Source organism: Falco cherrug, chromosome 12 (genome assembly GCF_023634085.1).
Source record: "Falco cherrug isolate bFalChe1 chromosome 12, bFalChe1.pri, whole genome shotgun sequence".
NCBI lineage: Eukaryota > Metazoa > Chordata > Aves > Falconiformes > Falconidae > Falco > Falco cherrug.
The window spans coordinates 21,711,578-21,729,734 of NC_073708.1; positions in this window are offsets into that span (position 1 = coordinate 21,711,578).

Genomic DNA, 18,157 nt, shown 5'->3' on the forward strand with positions numbered 1-18,157 from the left:
TTAGGTCTAAATAAATGTTACAAAAGGGGCAGGTAAGGAACGTACCTAATCAAGGACAAAGCCTGTAGTCAGGAATAAAGAAACAGGGCATCTAGTTGCAATAAAACAGAAAGCAGCAGCATCTCCAGCAGCTGCAGAAAAAGGTAACCTTCATCTGAAAAAATTCAAGGGTGCAGAGAAGACATGAAGAAAGAGACACAGAGAAGACCGAAGAAACGGCCTTCTGGTACTACAACCGCAAAAATGTGAGCAGGGAGGAAACTGTTTTCTTGGGGGAGAAATTAAGAGAATTCCCTCTAGCTGTGAAATGCCTGGCAGCAATGTCTCCTACACGCTGAAACATCTCATTCAGAAAGTCTGGGAATATGCAAATGAGAGTCAATAAGATTAAATAGTCGTTCTTAAGGCAACACAGGATAATGCTAATCTTTAGGAATTGCACTATACTGTGCTTGGAGTATCAAATGGAAGATATTTCAAGTAACTAAATTATGTGTATCTTTAACCATTAACCTGTTCTAAATTAAATTTCTCCAATTAAATTGTTTTTAACATTTATTTAGCATAATCATCTCTTTCCCAAATTTGCCACGGTTTTCTCAGTTTTGAGGAAGTTTCTCATAATATCATCTTTATTCGAACTCTGAGATAGAACAGCTTTTTTCTAATGGCAATCTAGTTCTTATTTTCCAATAGAGCAGAGAAACCAAGCAGAGAGGAGCAGCAATGCATTAACAAAGGGTGAAATACCATGAACTTTTGCATTCTGCTAGATAACCCGCAGCAGCGACCTGTGCTTTCCCTATTACTTAGCAGTATCTGGAGGTAGCTTGCGCAGGAAAAGCATACAGACCATCAGTTACCAATACTCAGAAATCAGCTGTATGAAGCCACGTTTGTATTGCCTCAAGTCAAAAGCACAATAAACCCACTGACGTGGACTTTTAAAATTGCAAAATGAATCTAGTAATTGCCTTTTTCATTATTGCCTCATACTGGCTCATGATATACGAGCAACTTTAAACACAGTATCAGCTCTTAGCCTTATTAACCAATTCAATACAATAAAAACAAAAGAGTTAGAGCCACCATTCCTTTCAGTACAAAAGCTAGAATCACAAAAGAGGACTTGAGAGCTCTTTGTTAAATTGATATACTTTGGGTCTGCTGAAGAAATAATCTTTTCACACGACAAAAGTGCACAGACCAACCACTGAGCAATTTTTTGCACAATAGAACGATAGAATGGATTGTTATAATCTTGCAGACTGACCTCCTGAATAAATTGAGCCATAAGACTTTTATGTATTCATCTTGTCTGAATTGGAGCATTTCCTTCAGAAAAGCACCCAGTTCAGATTTTAAGATGTCCAATAAGGGAGAATTTATTACAATCTTTATTAAATCACTCCACTGGCAAATCACTCACAGTGTTTAAGATGTGCCTGCTTGGAATCTAAATCACCTGAACTTAAATTTAATTGCGCAGATCTCATTATACCTCTGCCAGCCAGACAGGAGAGCTGCTGTTACCCAATCTCTGCTTCACATATGGTCAAGCTGCTCCTTTATCTTCTCGTTAATAAACATTGCTGGATCGCATTGCAAAGAAAGGCTTCTAAATCTCAGCGTTCCTCTCTTAGAGCTCCCTGATTAATAAACTTCCAGACCTGCACGTGATATTCCAGTAACCGTTGTACTGTGGGTAATTACAGGTTGAACAATTTCCTATTCCTCTGTTCAGACAGGGGAGGGGAAAAAACCCAACCTCAAGCAAAAAAAAAACCTTTATAATGTTGCACTGGGAGCTGCCTCTCCCCAGAGTCCTCTTCTGAGTCATTGCTTCCCAAGACAGCCTTCTCTCATAGAAAAACTGCCCTGTTTTGTTTCCAGCAGCACAGGTTTAGCCCTAACCACATTAACACACATATTGTTTGGTTATACCCCGGGCAAAATGCAATTGTTACTTGACCGTGAGGAGCAACAGGCCTGGCTGTACAGCCACACGCACATTAACCTGTATCTGGGAGCACACATCACACTGAGTGGTGGAGAAGCTTCTCAGAAAAGCCATGCAAGGATAACGCCGCATCACCAAATAGTCCACTTCATCCCAAACACCCACCTCTCCTGTACTCACCGTACTTTCAAGCTTTGTGTAACCTCTGTTCATTATTTGTGATGTTTTCTACCTAATCACTCATGAAACACTAGAACCGAGGACTAAGAAGCATCTTTGGACTCCCACAGGCAGTCTCTGGCACCAGCCCACTACCAGGCACATGCCGAGAGCAACCAGCCAGCTCTTTATCCTCCTAGTCTGTGCTGGGCTGAGCTCACCTTTGGCTCCTGCAGAAGGGGTGACTATATTGCATCAAGTAATTTCCCTTGATCAGATTTAGAGATGAAAATCTGCTGCACAAGAAAAGCAAGGGATACACCACAAATGACGTGAGGAGCATGTCTTCTGTTGGCTGGACCCACACCACATCAGACCTGAAGCTTCATAACCCTGCACCCAGGGACCCAGCAGCCTGCACGGGAGAAGAGGGGGGCTCCGGGGGAGTGGGGCAGGCAGAGGGCTGTAACATCACACCTGTGGGAAATATGCTTCTCCCAAGCCTTTCCCTAATGCTTTGGTGTAACCCCAGCAGAAGGGAAAGTTCAGAGGGCTGGAAAATTCTCTGTCGAGTATAATGAGCCCACGAGTGTAATTCATGACTGGAAACAGTATCTCATACAATTGGTGTATCTTATACAGTGCTTCCCGAGCGGAATTGATGGTCCTGACAATGCTGTACTGATACAAGATGATTTAGAAACAGCTGAAAAGCATTTACTAAACATAAAGCCAAAACAAATAATTAACTAAAGCATGAGCTCACCAAGCTTTGTCTTCACAATTACAATCTTTAAAATGTAGTCAACCGAAATGTGTTTCTGAAAATATGAGAAAATTGGGGGGTGGGGGGTGGTATGGGGGGTGTGTGAGAGGAAGAATTTGAAAAGAAATCGACGTATCTGCAGTACATACTGGCTGGCATTTCTGTTGATTACTTACTAAATCTCAACTTAAGATACTGATTCCAGAGATTCAAATGTGTTCCGATTAATGAATTAACACAAAGAACATAGTCTTGATGTATTTATGAAATAGCCAAATACCCAGTCTTTCCATTTAATTAATGGGCAGTATACTTGCTGTTAAATGTAAAGCTACACTGCATGTTAATGTATTTATATGTAGTTTTCCCTGTTAACATATCATTAAAAAAGAAGAGAAAAAAAAAGATTTAAAATATTGTATTGAAACATAAAGCAGGGATATATAAAATGGGCTTGAGAAGTAATCAGAAATCTCTGCAGATTGAAATGCCCGGAAGACGAAAAGACTCTCGATCTCCACCACCATTAAAATTAGCTTTTGTACGTATTCATTGTGTTGTAGATATCCACAACATAATTTTAAAGCCTGACAAATACTGAGACCTAAAACACTCTTCGTAAGTAATAGAAATCATTCTGTGGAACAGAAACACAGCTCTAATAATATTTTTAATGTTCTTTAAATTTTTTAAGTGTTGATTCTGATAGAAAGTGTTTAAAATATGTAGTCTTGGGAAAAAAATAACAGGGATATGCATATCTGCGAGTATCTCTTGTGAGGCCAGAGACGGGGGGGTCATATCCATGGTAAAGAGAACAGCTGTGGCCTTGAAATGATCACATGAAAATGTACACTGGGACATACCTCCTCCAGCAGAAGTCTCCAGGTGGCAAGGAGGCTGTGGATAGCTAAGCAGCACTGTATTCAAGCACGCTGCTCTCCAGTCTCTCCCAGTACACATCCTTCAGATGCAGAGCATTGTTTTGGCCCTCCTGTTTTCCTCAGTGCCAGGAGGAATAATGGGGAACACTCAGAACGAGGATCAGTCATTTTTCCCAAATATAATCTCGCAGCTAGAAAAAAAAAAATTATGAGATCAATTCACTTTAACTCTTCAGAGACATAAACCCCGTTTTGCCAAAGAAATGTACTGACTAATGACTATAAACAAAGAGGATCTGAATGCATCCAAGGGAAACTGCTGTTCAGCAGCCATGCCTGAATCAAGAGCTTCCTCTAAGCATCACTTGGCTGTTTTCCTTCTGATTTTTTATTTAGGTTTGGATTGTTTGGATTATTTAAACAGGGCCAAGAAGAACGGCATAATATAACCATCAGATACAGTTAGAAATGTTTAGTACACATGTCTGTTGAAAGCAGTTGTAGTTATACTTCTGGGATACAGGAACAGGTGTACGTAAGGGTAAGGCACCGAAATAGAAGCATTATCCCCTGTAAATCATGGGACTTACACCAGCTTATGTAGGACAATCAGACTGGGGAAGACATTTCTCATACCTGAAAGAGCCACAAGGAAGTTTACGGTTAGGTCTAGAAATGGCACTCTTGTTTAAGGTACTTTTTTAACTGAAGAGAACTGACCCATTAAAGCGTATTGCCTGGCAACATAGTAGATCCTTCATCTCCTGAAGCCCTTTATATCACTATCCAAACATTTCAGAGACATGCTACGAGCTCAGACAGAAATTATGAGATGGCTGTAGGAATTAGCAGATCAGTACAAAGATGTTATGCAAGAGGCTAGAATTACCCAACTTCCAAAAATGACTGAAAGTCATTTTATTGCTTTGACTGGATCATTGGTAGTATTTCTGTTAAGCTGGCATATTCAACGAACCAAACTGGAAAAAATAGACTTGTTTTCCATTTCTTTTTTCTTTACATTTTGGCAGGCTCTCTGCTGTAATAAAAAACACACCTTTATACAAACATTTCTCTCACAGAAGTTAATACGGATTATTCTGTATGGCAACTGCTCAACTTACCCAGCCCCATCATTAAATTTGTATGTGGTTCACTTTTATGCACTTGGCAGATTGTCTTTTTCCAGGCCATATTTTTCTAATCATCCTTTATGCTTTTGATGCTTCATATCTTTCTAATCTTTCTCCTATTTTCCTTTTCCTTATTCAATGGTTTGGGTCCTAGCCTCTGGTTGCAGCATGTTCCCAAAGCTGTTTCTCGGAAGATATCCTGACATACTCCTGGGCTTTTGCCCACACAGTCCGCTCACACGGCTTTATAATAAGAGCTGGGTACGAAACTGTGTCCAAAAAAAGAGAAATCAAAATTTTAATATTATTTCTACTCTAAATAAAAATAAAAATTTTAAAAAAAACAAAACCAAAAACAAGATGTTACAAGGGAGACAATCACATTTTCTACCAATTGCTGGGGGGTATTTACCAGGATTATGACCAACCTGCCCCCAGGCCCTCTTTTCCCCAGTTATCGTTACGGAACTGAATCTCATTTTTCCACTTTGGTTAAGCGCACATCTTAAATCATTAGGTCTCCTAAGTAGATCAAGCTATCCTGCTTTTTACAAGTAATAAAGTATTTATTTCATCAGCTTGACTGTGCCCCTTGCAATGAAGTGCTTGGCTATTCCCTGCCGGAAGGAGTGCATAATTCCCTGTACAAATAGATTATCTTCAGCTATCAAACTGAATCAAATGGTTTTAGAAAAAGTTTTGATTTTGACAAATCATATTTTTCAGCTTAAAAAAAAAAGTATCAGATCAGATTTACTAAAAGAGTAAATCTAGCTTACTTGTAACCACCTCAACCATTACCAGTTCAGATAGGGTATACTGCAGCACTTAAGCATGTTTCAGATATCTTTCTAACTATGTATTGCCACTTAAGAATATGGGGAATTTCACTTACAGTACACAGTAGTTATCTGCTTGCATTTGAAATATTCTGCTGCCTTCACATTCATAATCCATTTCTATCTCATTTTGTTTTCCTATTTCTACCAGTATATTAACAATTTGGCAATAAAAATGCATGTTTTACCTGCAAAGTGGCTTTGCCTCTGATTCACTTCGATTGCCTCTGTGAGATCGTTAGCAGGCCATTTACTCCACCGCTGCCTCAGCTGCATGATGTGTAGAATAACAATAGTGTATAGCAGGCTTTACTACAGAAAAGGACTTTAAAATTTAAAAGCAAAAACATTATAGAGGGCAAATTGTATGGGGTATGAATTTACATAACCCAGCATTAAACGATGCATTTGTATACAGCATGTAAAATATTTGGTTGATACTGCATTCATTCAGTGATAAGAGAGACAGACGAGAAAGCATTCCCTGCCACATCAAAAAATGCTATTTTAAATTTCATGTGAAAAATCCTGTTGATCTACAGCCACAAGGCACTGCCAGAGAGCAGACCACACCAGAAAAGACTGACACAAAGAGGACGGGGAGCACCTCAGCCTTTCTCACACCCTCCATCAGCAGGCACTGCCCGCAGCCCTGCCCTCCCTCAGGAGCAAGGGCAAGGTCTGCAAGCCAGTCACTCCAGCGCCACAAGGTACCACCTTCTGGAGCCCACCATCATCGCCTTCTGGAGCCCACCATCACCATCTTCTGGAGCTCGCCATCACCACTGCATGGAGACGATGGGTCCCCAGCGGTGCCCCAGGCTCCCAGCCTGCCTTTTCACATCAACTGCTGCATTAGCTGCCCAGCCCCTGCTTGCACACCCCGTGCACAGCTCTCTGGTGCAGGTGGTGGTGAACAGTAAGCGGGACACAAGCCTCCTCTCTACCCGTCCCGCACTCCGATCACCTTCCCAGCTGGCTCTCGGTTCCCAGAGGCAACAGACTCGCTGCAAGCACGGTGACGTGGCGGCACGCTCCTTTCTCCAGCACCATGCAGGAGCAAGGCAAAAGCCCCACATTCACCCTGGTTTTGCCACATTAATATTTACCCTCAAAACCATCACAGAGAATCAAACACATTACGTATTTTTATCAGAAGCTGCCCCTCCTCACCACTGCTCTAAGACCCTCACACCTGCATGACAGCACCTTCCCCCAGGCAAGGCATTATAATGCTACCTCATGCTTATCAGGCCACCCGAGAGCTGGAACCACATCAGTTGGGAGTTTCCCTGTGAAAAAAGTACTCCAAAAGGTCTCTATTGTGCACATCAACCTAGTATAGAAGACTTGAGATTATTTTTTTTGCCTCCAGAAACACAGATGCCATTGGCTTTTTGGTTTCATCAGCCATATTTAAAATACATTCTGGCAAAGAGGTAAAAAGGCTTTACTCTTCCGAGAACGAACCCTTAAAGAAATAAGTAAATCCACAGAGAAACTAGAAGTAGGACTGGTCTCTAGGAAAGGCAAGTAAGTGCAAATCAGGACACTGTGGAAGACACTGATGCCTCTTGCACTGAGGCTAAAGCTCAGAGGAAGCGCTCACACAGCAGCGTACCTTGTTTTAACTATCTGAGTACTTTGTCATACCGGCTGGTTGAAAAAAAAAAAAAGCCTGCTTTTTTTCTTTCTTATTTGCATTTAATAATGTTGTTTTACTCCTTTACTCTGCCTGGAAGCAAGACAGATATTTCACTGTGAAAAACAGGACATTAAAAAAAAAAAAAAAGGCAAGAAACCAGATGGAGGTTAAAATAAATGAGGCCCAGCAACATCAGTGGAGACACTAGCCAAGTGATAACTGCAAATCAGCTCTAATGAACTATTTTTTCCTGCAGGGTATGAGTTACTCTGTGAGTCAAAGGAATATTTTTAAGTGACAAATAAAATGCCACAGAGGAATTAATTGTTGCATTGTTAACTACTGATTACTCATACATATCACAATATGTGGTTGAGTGATGTCATCTTTTAAACTCCCACCCCACAGGAACATAATGAGGATGTAATTACAAGAAGCTGGCTGGAAGTAATCTGAGGGAAGAGGCACGAAGCAGTAACCGCTGAAAAGGTTGCATTCATCTTGACAGAGGAGGAAATGTCATTTCACATTTTCCAGGAAAAATTATCTTACCTGTATCTCCGTGAACTTTGGCAAAGCAGAGCTCATTTCATTATTCCCCTATGTTTGTAAGCAAATACAACAGTTTTTTTCTTGTACATCATACTAAGAGTTGATCATACAGAACTGAGGGAAAACAGCCTAGGGGATCTCAGGGTGAAGGCAGATCTGAGTTGTGCAGCTCACTCTGTCCGACATGTCCTGGGACACATGGGAAAATGTTCAAAATTCTCATTCCCTGAGGCATTTGAAAAAAATCCCCTGTTAATTTCTAGTTTTCAGTTCCCTAGATATTTTGCATTATGCCTTTGTCTATACATAGTTAGCCTCAGCATAGATTACATGCTTTTCAGGACAGATGCTTGAGAGCAGATCTATGTATTTCCTCAGACAATGGAAACCTGATATGAAAATCCAGGTCTACTATCCTATAAACGATAAAGAAAAATTCTTTTGCCAGATAAAGTAAATACGCTCCTGTTCCATAAATTGAAGCGTTTGAATATAAATATTTTTTTCTGCTTACTTAACACTATCATCACCCATCACCCCCTTATAAATAATTTATGGTGACGGACTGTAGAAAATAAACTTCTCAAGTTCATAAAATCTCATCGTCTGTCCACTTAAATGTATCACAGGACGTGTTTTCTACCTGCACAGTGACAGTATCAGGTATAAAGAACTTGTTTGGGTTTTGATGCTTTTGAGCCAGTTGCCATGGATTCTAAGGTACATTCTGTGACAATTTTTGAGGCTAATGTTTTGAGAACTATTTATGACAGATGAGGATCTCTTGCAACAATTCAACACACCAGTTCTTCTAAATTTTTTGGCAATTTTTTCTACATGATTTAAGAAGATAACGATTTTAGAAGATGCATAAAGCAACAGTACAAAATCCTAACTGACTGTAATAACCAAATTTCTGTTATCCACCTCTGTTACTATGTCAACTAGCAAACACCAGTGTAGTGGGTTTGCATGGCAAGGGTTTGGGGCAGGGGGGGGTCTGCAGGGGTGGCTTCTGTGAGAAGGTGCCAGAAGCTTCCCCCGTGCCCGATGGAGCCGACGCCAGCCGCTCCGAGATGGACCCGCCGCTGGCCAAGGCCGAGCCCACCAGCAACAGTGGCGGCGCCTCGGGGACAGCGCGGTGAGGAGGGGGGAAACGTGCAACAACGGCAGCCGGAGAGAGGAGCGAGGCTGTGTGAGACACCAGCCCTGCAGACACCAGGGCCAGCGCAGGGGGCCGGGGGGGCTCCAGTGGAGCAGAGATTCCCCCCGGCCCGTGGTGCAGCCCCCGGCCAGGCCGGCTGTGCCCCTCGGCGGTTCACGGTGGGGCAGATCCCCACTGCAGCCGGGGGGGACCCCACGCCGGAGCAGGGGGTGCCCGAAGGAGGCTGTGACCCCGTGGGCAGCCCGCGCCGGGGCAGGGTCCTGGCAGGGCCTGTGGCCCCGGGGGGGACCCCGGCTGGAGCAGCCTGTGCCTGAGGGACGGCACCCCTGGGGGGGACCCTGGCTGGGGCAGGGGGACAGTGTGAGGGGGAAGGAGCGGCAGAGACGGCGCGTGATGGACTGGCCGTAACCCCCTTCCCCGTCCCCCTGCGCTGCTCAGGGGGAGAAGGGAGAGAAATCGGGAATTAAGTGAAGCCTGGGAAGAAGGGAGGGGTGGGGGAAGGTGTTTTTTTCTGATTTGAAGGGCAATAAATTAAACTAATTTTCCCCGAGTCGAGTCTGTTTTGCCCATGACAGTAACTGCTGAGTGATCTCCCCATCCTTATCTCGCCCACGAGCCTTTTGCTATCTTTTCTCTCCCCTGCCCGGTTGAGGGGGGTGACAGAGCGGCTCTGGTGGGCACCTGCACCCAGCCAGGTTCAAACCACCACAACCAGTTTGGTAAACAGGAAAGCCAAGAAGGGATCTTGGATGTGAGATCATGGGAGATGGAGTGTCACTGGGAAGAAGACTGCAATCTTACTATGAAGTTCACCATTGAAATGGTTCAAGGTTATTCATTATTTTATTCATTCATTTATTCAAGTGTTTCATGTATTCTCAGTAACAGAAAATTCAATTCTTTCTGCAGTAAACCAACTCAATAAAAGGAATTTAGTGCTAAGAGTAAAATGAAGGAATTACACACATAATACTACATGTCTCATGCTAATCCTAGCTAGCTTTTTTGCTATTAGGCTTTATTACTTACTGTGGATATTGGCATGAAGATTTAATAAAACTTCCCAAACTCCTACTTCCCTTAGAGCTGAAGCAGATAATACAGCTGGATAGTAATTAGTATGTTTTTAATCAGCCAACTTCCATGCTGCAATATAGAGATGACTTTTCCCATGGCATTTGTTATGGTGCAAATATTAATAGATACTAGGCAGCCTATCGTTCACGTGCAAGTAACAGCATCTGTAAAAATACTGTGATAAGACCATTCTTTCAGACTCGTTGGCAGGAACAGTGAGAACCCAAGTACAAGATATGGCTGGAAAGAATAGAAAAATGAGGTGCAGTGCAAAATCTGACAAAAGCTAAGCTGGGTGGACAAAGCAATTCCCCTATTGTTCAGTGGGTTTGGGCAAGCTTAGAGGCACAAAGGAGAAGAATGAAAGCTGTAACCAAATGAAACTGTCAAAGGCATAATTCTGACATGGAGCAAAGATGAAGAAAATAAAGCATGTTAGAGAAAGCAGCTTGAAAACAATGAGCAAAACAACTACTCCCACCCTCAAACCATCGAAATAAACCAGGAATTTACACACACCACTCATGCCATCAGCATGTCTTTTAAAAACAATGCAACAAAGCTGTAAATATGCATTCAGGCCCTTCACTGAACATTAACCACCTTCTTACTAAAACCAGTACTGACTACAGGCTTGTTCATCAAGCTTATAAAGCCATATTTTTATGCAATGAAAATTATCATCATTAAGAAATATTGCAAAATGGTCAGGTTGATTATCACACATTCCACCTGCAAGCAATAAAGCAGCATGCCTACAACTCCACTCTCACATTTCCAAATGCCATATAAACAAGACATAATAATGATTTGCAACAAATATTGAAAAATATCCTCTTCCCTGTAAATACTATTGAGACAGGCTATTTTCTTGCTTATGTATTAATGTATTTAATTGAAAACCTAAGGCAGCTGCTATACTGCTATTCATTTTATTATAGCCATAAAAATAATGGATGTTCAACACACAGCTGAATACAGATTACAGCCAAAACTATGAATTCCTTTTCTCCCGATCGTTCAAGTGACTACCCGCAAATCTGAAAGGCCAGAAATACAGGGGAAGAGCATACTGTAGTGAGTTTAGCAGGACACATTCTTGTATTTACTAAGGACTAGACATCTAGACAATGAAGAAAATAGCGTCCCAAGCAACAGTCTGCAGCATAACCACAGAAAACTATGCTGTCCTCACCCTTTCTTCATTCAGCCATAGCCAGAAGCTAAAAGAAATTAGCTCTTCCCCCTCACATGAGCTGAGCAATTCAGTGCCTACACCTGAGTATTGCACTGAAGACCAGAATTTCTCTCAGCTGTTCCTGGGGATAGGATGAAACCTTGACAGACAACTCCTCTGCACTCAAAAGTTGTAGAGCTGGCTTTAAGCATAGGTCTAGGACAGCAAAACAACTGTACTACACCAAATCCATACAAAAATGGAGATCCAGCCACTAACACCAAAGGAAACGTCAGTAGGACTAGTAGCTATTGGTGGAAGTGATTCATCCTGAGCCCCAGCAGGATTAGCAAGCTCAACATTCCAGAGGCATGTCCTTCCCCTTCCCTGACACTGCTCCCCATCTTTTGGCACACAGTGGGAAAGCCTTGGCTTAGCTATCTCCCTCCACCCCTTTGGAGCAGCAAAAATCACCTATCCTGCCGAGAGACCTCAAACAGACTTTGGCCCTGCACTTCAGTCAAAAAGGCAAGGTACTTCAGTCTTAAAAGACTCTATATAATCCTACCTGCTTTTTTCAGATCTGTCCATGTTATAATAAACCTGGGAAAGTTCGAAACACCTGGTAATACAACTACAGCCAAAACTATTCTTGGGACTGGAAAGACCCTACTGGGGGAATCACATCTTGCTTGCTGGTACTCCAGCAACTGTATCATATAACCTCCCTTCACAGGGGTTAAAGTTCTGCCCTAAAACCAGCCTGGGTTTTGTCCCCATACTACTCCATTGCGCTGCTTCATTTTTGATTAAAAATCCTCATTAGCGTTTCCAGACTGAAAACAGTTCATGGCCACATAATACACACCCATGGTTTTGGCAGTGCAGTTGGTTAGCTTGACAAACTTCTCTCCAAGATTTTTGCCATCCTAACACACTTTTTTGTTGTTTCTACAGTGCCAAAGAATGCAGGTTCTTCAGTTTGATATTTATTCTCACGATCACCTTATCAGGTCTTTTTTCTAAATCTGTCCAATGTTTAAACAGAGGAAGCCTGCATTGGGCACATTGTGGCAGATAAAAATCTCACCATTGCCCTCCAAAACACTACTTCCCAGCTTCTCCTGGTTTTCCTCCCCGTGATGCACTCCACAGTCATTTTTTAACCCAGATGCAGCCCCCTGGTGGGTTACAGTCCTTCCATGAATAACTAGTGCATCAAGGTAGTTTTCATCTATTGTCTGAAATGAAGAACTTCCTTCAGTTACTAGTCCCCGAAGTTATGAACTTTCATTTTAAACTATTAAAACCCTATTAGTCAAGTTTTAAAGGTCATCTTCTTGGATAATACTCCGCTATTCTTTTTAGTCATGTCATCTTTCCCAGTTTGTGTCATCAGCAATCTCATTAACCTAAGCCTATTCTTTGTGCCAAGGACTTCTTTTTTATTTCTTTTAAAAAATTAGTCCCAAGATCAATTCTTGAGAAAGTCTTCTGGTAAACTCTTTAGCTCAATAGTTTGATGATTAGCACAACTCAAGAGGAGTTGTATCGCTCTCGGGCAATGCTTTAGCTGTCTTGGACCTTAAGGAACCAAACAACAATCTGAACTGAGTGACATGAATCTTTCCTTGGTGGCAATTCACTACAGCCAAGAACTTTGCCAAAAACATTGCACATTCAATAGATAGTACACAGTTCACTATATTTGAACAGATAAGTAACATTAAAATTATATTCACTTATCTGTTACACCGAAAGGTAAGTATCACCTTACTCTTTACCAAATGAAAAAGCATTTGTACTGGTACCATGTTTATCTAGAGCTTCATCTCAATTCATAATGCTTCTGGTCCTGGAAAGAGGTCGTACCTGTAACTTTGGAACATCTCTTTCCATCATAGTTGTTCCCTTTCTTTCCTGGTTCACTTTACAGCTAATGAAAACATACCAACCACAAAACAACATGCTATTTTGTTTTGTTAACATAGAAAGGATAAAGTTAACCTCTACTTTTGTAGTCCTACAATTAGAATTTGTTTACTACCAAGTCTTGTTCATACTAATGACAAACATCCATTAGGCATTTCAGGTATTTTTACCAACAGAACTGAAATTTATGTCATTCTGTTGATCAGTTTCTGTATCTGATAATTTAAAAATTAGCTTACCTAGAGATACTTCAAAAAAGGCTTACTGGTTTCAAACCTTAAGTTCAGCAATTGAAATTATCTGTAAAAATACTCATTGGAAACAAAGTCTGGATTCTGAAAATAAAGAAGTTTGGAAAGGATTTGACAGAGATTTCAGTATTATCAACGCCTGGAGGATATGACTAGCAATGAATTTACCATGCTTTCTTTCCCATTTCAAGCCAGAGAGAGTTTATATGTATGAAGAACAAATTGGTGCCTTTACAGGAAGATTTGTCAAGTGAAAGGATTAGACAAATTGTTCATAGATCATCTGTTACAAGCAGAATTTGTAACCCTAAGTCTGTCATTAAAAGCTTTTTCCACTAAGCTAAAATTTTTCCTCCCTGGCCCTTTACCATTCTGTAAGCTTATTTCCTTATTAAAAGGACAAAGATTTGGGAATACTTAATAAAACAATCTTTTTAGTAAGCAGAAACTTGCATTCTTAGATATTGACAAGTATTGTGGTGCAATATGCTTCTCCAATTAGAGCTGATCTACAATTCAAATACCTTATGCCTTTTACGTAGTTAATTAATGCAGTTCATGCTCCAAAAAGAAACATTAATAATAAAATATTTAACTATTCATCTTAAAAGATGACAGGAAAAAACGAGTCAATATAAAGCATATCTAGTAATCAAAAATGCGATTATTATAGTGAATCTTGTTTTCATTCTTTCTGCCTCTGTGAAAAGTTCAGGCATGCAATGGCTAAAGAAACACAACAGAAAAGCTTTGAGGACCGTTTTTTGTAACCTTTAGGTTCACACCTCCAGAGAAAAAAAATTTCAGCTAATTTCCAAGATAGAACACCCAGGCTTAAAAGCTCATTAGGCATTAATTCATACGCTACATTCATGAGCCCACAAGCCTAGTAAACATTAACGTGGCAGGACAGTGGGCGCAGTGCACCTTGGCAAGGAGTCAAGAAGAGGTCTGCGACCACAACTGTTGGGGCTGAGTACCCAACAGCCACACTACACCTGTGTCAGGGATCTACTTTGAACTAACTCCAGTCTGATCCAGAGTCACCCCCCCTTAGCAGATGGAAAGATGGAAACTGAAGTATCTCCAGCCAGTGCTCTCTCATCTTTACTCATTCATTTATACCCCAGCCAGCCTGCTGCGTACTTTAGGAAACTGGGGAGAAGGAAGACAGGACCAGTTCCTCACATGTACCAACAAGTTATTATCCTCATAACTGCCATGGCACAGCACTTCATCCAAGGTGGCGAAGCTCTTTCCTCTCCTGAGCCACTACCCTGTCTCCCCTGCTGTGAGCTCCTGTGCTTTGCACATGGTTTTATGTATCAGTCTCCAGGGATCATACTCAGCAAACACGACTAGGATAGCAAGCTCAAGGGAAGTGAGATGAAAATTTGGGAAGAAAGGTTTGGATTTGCTCCTGTGGTCAGTCACGTTATCCATCTGAGCTCTTGGAAAACTACCTTATGCCACAAGCTGGAGTTACCTGTTGAGCTTCTGAATAGCAGTTACTCTCTTTTCCACAATAATGATTTCCTAACAATTTAGAAAGCATTCTTACTATGCGGTGATTGTTTTGACATAACTTTCAAACAAAAGATGTTACTAGGTATCACCTTCCCGGTTACTCTTCAGCATCCTACACAGAGGTCACTGCGACAGCAATGCTGGTGTAACGACTCTAGAAAGTGGAACTGCCAGACACCCCTTCATTTCAAAGAGAAGCAGACATTTATTTCTCCCTGATTTTTTTCTCTTTTAAATACTATATGGTAAAATCAAGTTTGTAGCAACTTGAAAATCTGCATTAGTTCTCAGGGAACTGGGAGAACCCCACAGACTAACGATTCAGCTACAAAACCAACAGCTACGTTTTTCTGAAAGAGCTCTGACATAGCAAGAGAGATACAGGTAAGGGCTGCCCTTATTTAAAGAAAACCAAAAAAGCTGTTCACGACCTCTCTGTTAACAAGCGACGGGAGCTGAGAGATAGGGCAGCCTAAACACACCAGGAGATTGCTCCTCTTCAATCTATGGACCCTGCGTTGTTCTATTTAAAGCCAGGGCACGTGTTTCAACAAAGAGATACTTTCTGTAAATTTATGCTGTCTCAATCTTTTTCTTCTTTCTAACCGTCATTGCCTGAATCTCACACATTGAATACACCTTTGCTGAGGACAAAGTCTGTACTGCAGGCTCATATTTTTTAACCAAAAAGCCTTACTATTTACAAGTATCTTCAAGAAATGTTGAGGATTTTCCTCGTCTTTGACTTCCGAGCCTGTAAATTTGTTCATATTCTCATAAACTAAATCACAGATCTTTCAAAGTATAACAGCATCTAAAGGCAAAATGGCCTCACGAATGTAAGTCAGAGAACTGGAAAAGAAAACAATACTGAATATAAATTTCAGTTTAAGCTCTCATTGCTAGAGTGAAGTTCTGAAGTATGTGGCAAATATGCATTTGATTTCAAAAGGGCAAATAGTCAACACCCTGACTTCTAATTGTTCTGAAACATCTCCTGGCAGAAAGAAAACTAAGAGTAATATATCATTTTACTGCAATATTCAGAGTTTGGAATAGAAATTCTCAGAGCTGTTCTCATGAAAAACAGTATAAAATTTGAAAAGTAGCAGAAGTTCACATTAAAAAGCAGACAAAAAATCTTCAATTTGCTTTTTTGTCATCACAGACAACACTTTAAAAGTTTTATACTCAGCTTTACATCTTGTCTGATAGCTTTTCCTTAACAAAATATTATATTAGCTTAACTTTAAGAAAAAATATTTTGCTCCCAAATACAAAGAAAAAAGATTTTCAGCTTGATATTACATTTGTCTGAAAAAACGGGAAATAGACAAGTTGTGAAGAAAATCATATACAGAAATAAGAATATATGCATTATTCAAATCAAGGTGCAAATCTGAATAGCAGATGAGATTTTCCCAAATACACTGATTATATTAATAGCTATTTGAATAACTGTATTATGAATAGGGTTGCATAAAATCAAGTTTAACTGAAGCAGCATCTGGCACATTAAAGGTGTCGTAAAAGACAGATCTGTAATTTGCAAAATTAATTCCTTTAAAAGTGTGAAATATTCATCACTCATCATATCTTTAAGATTATGAGCTCAGAACTTTATGAACACCAGATTTCATTAAATCCCCTTGTTGCATCTAAAGACTATTGCTTACAGAAAAAAAACAGTGGTGTATCCATCATCTTGAATATAGCAGTAAGTCTGGAAGTAATGGCACAAAAAATTGCATTAAACTGCCAGCTTCCTGCAAACTGTGTACAAAATTATAACAATAAGGAATCAGTTACTTTTAGAATAGGATTCAGGCTGAGTTACTACTACCTTGTCTCATTCTACCTCAGATTTTGAGAGGGCTGTTCACCAACATTCACCTCCACCTGCAACACACACTAACAAGATGTTTAAAGTCCTACTCTGATCAGCACTTACCTGTGAATTTGGGAGATTTTTGTAGTGACATTTAATGACATTTTCACCCTACAAAGCATGCAAAGGCTTTAGTGTTGTTATTGACTAGGCTTTAAAGGGATTTGCAGGCTGTATTTCATTAGTAAAACGTTAATTTACCACATAAATCATTACAAAGAGCAAGAAGTATTTATCAGACTTCGTAAGGCAGTGTGACTTTCACGAGACAACTTACTCGTGCATAACTGCAAAATGCAAATAATCTACTAAATTGGACAGTGGTACCATTATGTCTTATGTGCTGAAAATAGCGTATGTGTAAATGAGAACTCAGAAAAATCATTAAGATATATTGACATACTTTAATTGCTGTAAATGCTAGTAAAACTGCAATCACTATTTAAATCTTAGTTCTGAGATAAACGCCACAAAGACAAGCCACTATTAAGAGACAGCTCTGCAGAATTAGAGCTTCAGAGGTGATTTTTACCACACTGTTTTATCAGTGTAATGAGACAAATCATCCTCTGAGCGTAAATCGATTGAAAAATACTAATTTCTCAAAATAAAATGAACAGCCAAAATGTTTTCCCCAAATCAGGGTTCTTCATCCAGTGTGCAAAACCTGACCAACACACAGAGTCGAGATATCTGTTTATTTCATGTCTGTGCAGAGATGGGTGCTAGATGGTAAATCCACAAAGCTAGCACAGCTTTTCCTGCCTGTAGGAGGTTTATATACCGTTCAACAACAAACCGGGAATGTAGCCATCGTACAGCATGACTGGATGAAACTCTTTACATAATATTATATACAATATGCATACGTCGGGCGGAGGGGGGGAGGCTACCTTTTCAAAGTTTCTGCTTCAAGCAAAGTTACTTTTACTATTATAACTACATTACAATGAGGATAGGTTAACTTTGAGTAGTTTGTCTTAGCAACAAGTGGGTCTGCAAATGTTTTCTTTACCTTAATTCCATAACACTGACTCTTCAGGGTCACTATATCTGCCTTCTGTCTGCATTCTGTTTGCCTTATCAGTTCCTTGGATTATTTCACATTCCTCCTTCAGCCATTTGGCACCAAAACCACGAGGGGTTATCTGCTACAGGCAACATTTCATGTATTATTTTATAATATGACTCTTCCATAGTAC